The sequence below is a fragment of the Sinocyclocheilus rhinocerous genome, unplaced genomic scaffold (genome assembly GCF_001515625.1).
Source record: "Sinocyclocheilus rhinocerous isolate Xijiao unplaced genomic scaffold, SAMN03320098_v1.1 scaffold1150, whole genome shotgun sequence".
In the NCBI taxonomy this organism is placed as follows: Eukaryota; Metazoa; Chordata; class Actinopteri; order Cypriniformes; family Cyprinidae; genus Sinocyclocheilus; species Sinocyclocheilus rhinocerous.
Window position 1 is genome coordinate 99,740 of NW_015666491.1, and position 6,861 is coordinate 106,600.

Here is a 6,861-nt window from a genome sequence, read left to right on the forward strand (position 1 = left end):
TGAACAAATAGATAACATTTGGGTTCTGACCTGCTGACCAGTGGGCAAGAGCAGAACTCTTTGTAATAGAAGTAGCTTACATTATTCTAAACTTATTCAGAAAAAAAAAAGAGGAAAGCATTTTCTTTAAGCACTTATAGAGATCTCTACATTTGGTAACAGAGCCTGCTTATCATTCCACCCTCGTTTCGGGTTTTATGCATATCCTCCGAAATGCCATTACAGAGGGCTACTTGTGTTTTAAACATGTGACTTGGGTGAGAGAGGGCGCGCGCCCGCGTCTGCCAGCGTCTATCCATTGAAAGTCACTCTCACACACACATACACACGGACAAGATGCAGAGTAGGAGGGTCAAGCAGAGCTATGTGATGGCGCTGACTTTATAGAGGAATATCCACAGGCACTACCAAAAGAGACTGAAAGCCTCAGTATCGCAGTCCGTTGGCGGATTTTAAACTGAACCACGCGCTTTAACTGATAGCACGGTCTGTTTCTAACTGTCTGTACTGCTAGAGGATTTATCTATTCGACATTGTTTGACTAAATGCGGTTATTTCTTCTTCAAGGAAAAACCCAGAGCACACGGATAACCTTACCTTCGCGCATTATAATGGGAGCGCCGTGTTTCCGAAGTTGGACTATAGTGAAGTAGCACCAATATAAATATTTAGGTGCTGCCCGTGCGACCTTTCGTCCATTTTGTCTTTACGCCAAACAGTTTTTATTACTTCCGTGGGTTTTAAGCTGATGCCCGTTAAATAATCGTGTAAGGAAGAAAAAACTGATTCAGTGAAGAATGGGACCTTATCGGATGAAGTTTCAACATTGAGCTACGTTGAGGTTAGTAGTATTTTTAAATCGTGTTCATTTTGACATGGTTTAAGTTTTTGTCAGTTGACTGTGCTTTGCAAATACAACCGTTGCCTCTTGCTGCAGCGGGAAAACTTTGAACAAATGCAACCTGATTGTCACATCGTTCTCATGAATGATGAGCATACAGCAGCCCATCAAGACTACACGGCTCCTTACACGAGTTATAACTGTGATCCCTCAAGACCATTCATGTATTTATGCCATGTGGTGTTTGATACAGAGGCTCTCTCTCTCTCTCTCTCTCGCGCGCGCACACACACCAAGTTGTTATTTCTGTAAAACTGCTAAAATAATTTTCTTAATCAGTGTTTTCAAAGCATCCTACAAAATCCCCAAAACAAAATAAATATATTTCAGAAGCAGACTTTTTTTAGAGAATATATCTTACATTTTGAATTTCATGTTTTAATCATAAAGCTTTCTATTTTTGTCACATTTATGCATTAAGCAAGAAAAAACATCTAATTCAAGATATATTCTCTGAAAACAAGTCTTAATATTTTAGGCAGCTTTGCTTCTCAAGTAAATTTATCTTGTTTTAAAGGTGTTCAGATATTTTACTGGGAAAGAAGACAAAAATATGATGATGATGATGACGACGATGATGATGATTTTGCATTTGACCTGTGATGGAGTTACAGGTTATGAGGGTTATACTAACTTCACAATTAATTTTATTAATGATTTGCATCACTGATTTTCTAACTGCCAGTGACGCATAAAATACCCATGATTTTCCCCCCCTTTTTTTCTCTCAAACAGTTAAAAATATGGGATTCTAATATCACTGTGTGAAAACCAAGCAAGCTTACTATATGTTACACAGCTGTATGCTTGCAGAAAATCTATAAAATCAGGCATAAAAGTTTGCTGCCCATTGAATCAGCTGCTAATATATTTAGCTATAATTGGTGTCACAATATAAACTGTACCATCTGTTCGTAAAATAGCTTATAGCTTACTTGGAATTGGTTTAAAACTAAATTACATTTAATTATAGCAAAATCCAGTACCATAATGTGAGGAAAAATAAATGATTCAGCTCCTTACATGACACCAGTGAGGTAGTGAAGGCTCTGATGAAGAAATATTGTATGTATCGCTGGCTAGTGGAGAAAGCATAGAAAAAGCCAATGATTTTTGCAGGATAGTGTTACATGACTCTTCATTACCCACAACAATCATGCTGTGAATCATCTTTCTGATACAGCATGCATAATAAATGTTTAGTGCTCTGCTCTATGGATAGGTCACCCAAAAAAGTTTTTTTTTCCATCCTTTACTCTCTCTCATTTGTTCTAATGACTTTCTTTTGTGGAACACTAAAGATGATTTATGATTTATAATTAAAAACAATGTTTATAACCAAACCACAGTTCTGGTGACCATTCACTGCCATTGTAAGGGCAAAAAAATCACTGAGATATTTCTAAAAAATTTTAAGATATTATGAACTTTAAGATATTTATGCATACAATTACTAAGCAGATAAATATAAGATTATTCAATTTATTATTTTTAACTTAACTTTATAACTGTATAATTGCAGTGTCACTAGTGGCACCAAAGGGAATTGCATTCTTTTCATTCTTTTTTGTTTATTTGGGTCAGAAAGTACTAACCTGGTAACATTTGGAAACTACATTTCGTATTGTGGTTGACAGGGGCACACAAACCTTATGTGTTAATTACTGCAGAGTTTATTCTCTCTGTGTGAGTGCTGTTACCCCTGCACAGTGGATGTCTTTTCAAAAGAGTAACTGGCACCACAATGCTGACAATCTGAATGCCACATTCACATTTCCCTGTGTGAAGGGTCTAACTAAGTGTGTGTGTGCCTTTGTATCCCAGCTGTCTCTCATCATTGCGATCTGCTGGCACAGTGTTTGCCATTTTCCAAAAACACCATTTAGAGCTTTTGGCGGCCACATAAAAGACAAAGAGACCTTTTAGCACAGGCACACACAGACAATTACACAAATACGTGCAAATATCAGCATCCAGAAGTGTTCTAGCTCAATGGCTCATTCATCCTATGCTGATGTGCGATATAGCCATGGATGAGAGCCCGAGAGAGTCAGCGAAATACCTTTCCTAGTCTTGTGAATTTGCCTCAATGGGGCATTTTTTCTTCAAATGGCTCTCTGCAGGTAAAGAGGCTCCCTAACAAGTCCTCAAATTAATGAATGACTCATGCGTGAAGGCCCTTCTGCAGCAATTCTAGCACATCAGAAATTTCACAGAGACGACTGATTGGTTGAACATGCAGGAAGCAGACAGGCCCGAGTAGGAGGGAAGCTTTATGATGGTGAGCCGTAGCCCATTATTTTATGATAATGAGCTGGATCACCGAATCCATACTGATGCTGAGATTTCAGCAAGACAAACGTGTGAAAAGACAGGGGCAGGAACATTGGCTTCTTGATTAAAGCTTGCAAACAAAGAGACCCTTGGGAGTACGCAGTTGAAAAGAAGGTAAAGATGTGACATGACACCTTTCAACTAGGCAAACAAAAACCTTGATGCGTGTACGAAATGACAAGCAATAAGAGATATGCATGAAAGCGATGCTTCTGAAAGGTTTCGGGTGTCATTTTGAATTCCTTGACACATAGAATTGGTTTGATTTTTACAAAACTATGTCTTTTAAACCTCAATGTCACATTGTGTCCTAACCAAAAGTGACACAATAAAGCAACAAGCAGACTCTTTTTTGTTCTAAGCAGCGACAGGACATTTTGTTGATCGGTTTCTATTTCTGTGTCATCCATAATGACATATCATTGGCCCAAAATCCTGCAAAAGCAAATAATTATTGTGCTGCATCACATTGCATTTTCATTTTCAATGTGGACAGACAATCTTGTAGTTTTACGGTTAGGACATTGATTTATCATAACTCATAAGATGGTAACACAACTTTATCTATGAAGCAACATTGAGATAATTTAAACTCTGTAGATTTCCATAAATATTTTAGTTAATTTATGGCTTCAAGTTTAAAAGTAAGAAATTATTTTGGAAGGAAGTTGTTAGATATATTTATATAATGTGAAGGCCAACCCGTAATGGCCTGTGTTTGAAGAGCAGACTCTATGTCTGGCTGGATTTAGAAAAGAAGACCATGGGTTGTTTTCTGAGATTAATTGCTGCTTTTTTCCCCTGTATTGCTCTGAGCATTTCACTGATATGTGGCCAAATAAAAATGTAAAAGTGAAAACTTTACGATCAAAAAGGCAATAAGTAAAGCAGCAATTAAATCAGCATCTTGTACATTATTACCATGGGCTCTGTGCACTATTACTGTGACTTTTATTTCTAACCTGTAATCAATTCTTTGTTGGGTTTTATCCATAACCAACAGGCATTTTAATGGAACGCAGCCCTCTGTTTAATTGTCATGGTTAACTGATTTACTATAAACCTTTTACTCTTTGCATACATGTCCAGACCGTAGCTATTTAAACTAGATGACTCATCCAAACCATAAGTTATAGCCTTTTATTTCATGGATCATCCAAACAAATGATTATATTCATGATCAAAAGAATGGCTACCTTGTTGTTCATGCTTCCTCAAAGATCAAAGGCTTTATTAATATAGATTTGTATTGCAATTAGTCTTTTTTTATATAAAAAGAGCAATTATTGCACCCTAGAGACATGAACTGAGTGTTTTCAAACCCTCATATTAAAATGTGTGCCATGTCCTTAGAGACATTATGCTCTCAGAGACATGTGATATTAAATGTGGCTGCCAGAGTGTTGGTGAACAAACAAGACTACATTTATTCTTTCCTTTTCATTATTTGTGTTCTTTATCTCTTTGTTTGCTTTTTCCACAATACTTTGGGTACTCCATTTCTTCTTTTCAAATTTATAAGATTGTCATTTATGGATCTGGATGATGCAACAAGATAGCATATGACATACATTTGCTGTAGTGTATTATGGGTGTTTTTTTTCCTTTGCATATGGACACACAAGGTCGCCAGTTGTATCAGCAGTATGCTAAAATGTACCTGAACATTCACTGCGAATTGATATTATTTTGTCTGATGCTCAGTGTTTCATCTAGACAAATCTGACAAATATTTTAGTTGCATGGCTTGTCTGCTCCTAGAGGTCCATTTCTCAAAGTGACAGCAAGATTAGAGGGAATATTTGATTTGCATTTAACACTCAACACAATGGCTGTCATTCTTTTTCCTCCTTTTGGTCCTATGCACTGATATAAGCTAGTATTTCATATTTCTTTTATTGCCGTATCTGCTGGTATATTCTCTTTGATACATTACACTGCAAATCTCTTTGTACACATCCTTTTGTTCTCGAACGAAACACAGATTAATAATTATGACTTCCAGACACATTATTTCGCTAAGCAACCTTTCTACCCTCAGGCGCACAATGAAAGACACTGTTGATTGTCATGGGTTAGAGAATAACATAGCTAATTAAGAGTAAAAGCTCATTAGTCAGCGGAGAGAGGAGGATACATTCACTGCGAATTGATATTATTTTGTCTGATGCTCAGTGTTTCATCTAGACAAATCTGACAAATATTTTAGTTGCATGGCTTGTCTGCTCCTAGAGGTCCATTTCTCAAAGTGACAGCAAGATTAGAGGGAATATTTGATTTGCATTTAACACTCAACACAATGGCTGTCATTCTTTTTCCTCCTTTTGGTCCTATGCACTGATATAAGCTAGTATTTCATATTTCTTTTATTGCCGTATCTGCTGGTATATTCTCTTTGATACATTACACTGCAAATCTCTTTGTACACATCCTTTTGTTCTCGAACGAAACACAGATTAATAATTATGACTTCCAGACACATTATTTCGCTAAGCAACCTTTCTACCCTCAGGCGCACAATGAAAGACACTGTTGATTGTCATGGGTTAGAGAATAACATAGCTAATTAAGAGTAAAAGCTCATTAGTCAGCGGAGAGAGGAGGATTTGAAGTTTATCGGTTCCTGTTTCAGACTTTGAAGGTGGTTTCAGGGATGACTTGAAGTCAAGCCTGAAAGAACCAGAATTACAAATAGTGGGATCCTACTGTAGAAATTGTAATACAACCCTGTAATCAACTTTCACCTAAGATACACATTTTTTCAAACAGTCAGACAACCCTCCATCCACCCTGCGGACACAAATTTAGAGCAGGACATATCTCAGAGAATGTATCTTCATTTACATGCTTCCAGCAGAGACAGCCAAAACTCACTGCAATTGCACAGGTTGTAAATGAAAGAACTGAACAGATGCCCTGAGTCCAAAGTGCATACTTGAGTCTATCCTCTGAACATGGTTGACTCAAATGCCATTGAGAACTCGAGAGATCCCAGATCTCATCATCTCAACCTTTCAAAAGTACTTTGATAATACTTCACTTTGAGCTTGGTTTTACTTTTAGTTCTTGTACTTGATTGTAATTTAAGGTTACGTGCCCAGAGTTGTATGGAGTTGTAGATGACAGTGGAGCATTAATGGAATATTTTTTAAAGGAATATTCAGGGTTCAATACTGGCTTAAGAAGTTAAGTTGGTCAACAGCATTTGTGGCATAATGTTGATTTGCAAAATAAAATAAAAAATTCAAGGTTACTTGCAGTGAGGGATTCACTTGCATTGTATGTAAATGCATTGAAAGTATGTAAATGCAGTTTTTTAAGGAATGACAATTGGAAATTAATTTTACAATTTGCCACAAAAAAACTGTTAATTGAGCTGAACTTATATGGTAACTGTCAGACTCGTGTTCCCGTTTTGTTGTTTTCCTCCCCATGTGTTCCTTTTCCCTCTTGTGTTTCCATGCCCTTATTTGGTTTTCCTGTTCCTGCTCCCTGGTTGTTTCCAATTTGATTCCAGGTGTGTCTCATCTTCCCCTGATTGTGTTGTATTCTTAAGGAGTGTTTTGTTCTAAGTTCTTTGTCTGGTATTGTTCGTCCTTGTGCTACGTGTGTGTCTGCCTGCCCTG

At 37.1% G+C, this 6,861-nt stretch overlaps 1 protein-coding gene across 1 annotated transcript in view; it reads left to right on the forward strand.

Annotated features, from left to right (window-relative positions):
• Positions 1-316: 316 nt before the first annotated feature.
• LOC107732449 (BMP/retinoic acid-inducible neural-specific protein 3-like) overlaps positions 317-6,861 on the forward strand; it is a 48,997-nt gene continuing 42,452 nt past the window's right edge. The window contains exons 1-2 of the mRNA XM_016543788.1: positions 317-486; positions 568-841. The gene's annotated coding sequence lies outside the window, so the exon portion shown is untranslated. The remainder of the gene's footprint in view (positions 487-567; positions 842-6,861) is intronic.